A 2,200-nucleotide genomic window follows, 5' to 3' on the forward strand; every position below is an offset into this window, starting at 1 on the left:
ATATAACATCAATGTGCACCCCTTTTTAATTAAAAGGGATCAATTCTGAATCAGTGTCAACACTGCCACCGCAGTTCAATCAGGAGTCATAGGGCCTTATTACTTTCTTTGCGTTATCCGATATTGTGGCAGTTTTGCACACTCTGTTGGTCTGTTAGTCAATTACCTGGGGTGAACACACGCCAAAAGCAGACAAGTGACGGGTGGGGTGTTACAATTATACTTCGTAAATGGTCAAATATTTGATCAAACGTTGCAAACTCACCACCTTCAGAGGTGATATCAGTGTTAAAAACTAATGTGCGAATGAAATTCCTACCGTATTTAAAGTGATATGGGTTATTAAAATTAATCATACCAAAATTCGAATGTAGACAATAGTGTGCTAAACAAAGGTAAGTGTGCAAAATGTACACAGTAGTCGGCAAAAAGCAAACAGGACCTGACAGGAAAATTACGTGAATTAAATAATAATCGTACTGTCTGCCACTTTAAAAGTTTCATATAATTATCTAATGCAAATAACTATGTAAACCTGCTCCACCTTGTCAGGAAAGAACCTTACGTTCTTAAATTTCGCGTCTCTATGCAGACGTATTTAGGAAATCAGGAAACTTCATTCATTTAAGTATACTTTTAAAATAGACTCGAATACTCAGTATTTTTTAAACAAACATGTGTTTAACTTGTGCTTCAATTTGCTCTTGTTACGTCTCCTATACTTCAAATCACAACTCCAGTACTAGGATTCATCCCTGCAAATGGCGGCGATCAGCTGCTTCAATTGGGGGACAGTTGCCTCACTTCTCCACTACGGCGTAGTAGGGCCTTGGATATTGACGCTAGAAGCAAAAGACAACGATAATCTTTGTTTACAAAGTCGCGAACACTTGTATTTGAGTTTTTTGCTAACATCGTCGTGGTATTATGTTGTGTTTTTTAAAACTGCCACGACAAAGAATAAGTTTCAAAAAGATGTGCAAGAAGTGTGTACGTGCTTTATTAAATTGCAGACACGCTAATAATTTCGGTAATGGTACCGACTGTGTGAACTCTTCTCCTAGCAGCTCAAGACAGTAGATTTCAAGTGTCTATATTACTAACATTGGTGATGACTGTCTAAATAACACTGGATATCTCATGAATCACATTGAGTAGTTGTCTAGTGCAGTGAAATTAGCATGTGTATGTACAACATGTGGTTAAGATGATCTGGAATTATACGATGATGGTAACAGAGTGGGCGCGGTGTGTAATTTACATGTTTTATGCAAGGACTGTGATGCTGACATCTCATTTAAAACATCAAAATCAAATAACTGGTATTAGAAGCGAATATGAGATTTTTATATGGTCTAAGATGCATTGGTGTAGGAAGAGGAGAAAATATACTCTGTGGAATGATGAATATGCTAGCACCATGTGCTAGATTTTCAACGGCAAATACTGACTTGAAGAAGGCACTTTATGAAGTTTGTGAAGAGAATTTATCTGCAGCAACAGCAGAGGCAGTAAGAGAGAATGATCCTTCGGATGATGAGTATGGTAATAACGTGAAGACTGATCTGGTTGTTTCCTATGACGGCACATCTATGAAGAGGGGCCATACACCCCCACATGGCATTTCAAGTGTGATAAGTGTTGATGTAGGTAAAGTACTTTATGTGCAAGTAATGAGCAAGTACTGGCAAAATTGTCCTATTATCAGAAATACGAAAACAGAAGATTTGATGAAGAATCACAGCTGCAGAATGAACCATTGTGGATCATGTGGCTCGACGGAAGGTGCTGAAATGAAGATAATTTTTAACACATCTGTTTCTAAACATGGAGTCAGATACGTAAAGTATCTTGGTGATGGTGACTCCGGCGCATTCAAGGTAGTAAGTCACAACAAACCATATGGTGACGAATCTATTATTGAAAATCTTGAATGTGTAGGTCACGCCCAGAAGCGCATGCGCTCAAGATGGCGAAAAGTTGTGGATGACATGAAGGGCACGAAGTTTGAAGACGGAAAGGGTCTAAGTGAAAAGAACAGGTTAACGAAGATGATGATTGATACCCTTCAAGTGTATTATGGTAAGAATATTAGGGATAACCTATCAAGTGTTAAAGATATGCGCCGGTCTGTTTGGGCAACATACTTTCATATGTTATCCACAGATGAACAGCCCATACACAATCTTGGTCCAATTAG

Source organism: Schistocerca nitens, chromosome 12, assembly GCF_023898315.1.
Source record: "Schistocerca nitens isolate TAMUIC-IGC-003100 chromosome 12, iqSchNite1.1, whole genome shotgun sequence".
In the NCBI taxonomy this organism is placed as follows: Eukaryota; Metazoa; Arthropoda; class Insecta; order Orthoptera; family Acrididae; genus Schistocerca; species Schistocerca nitens.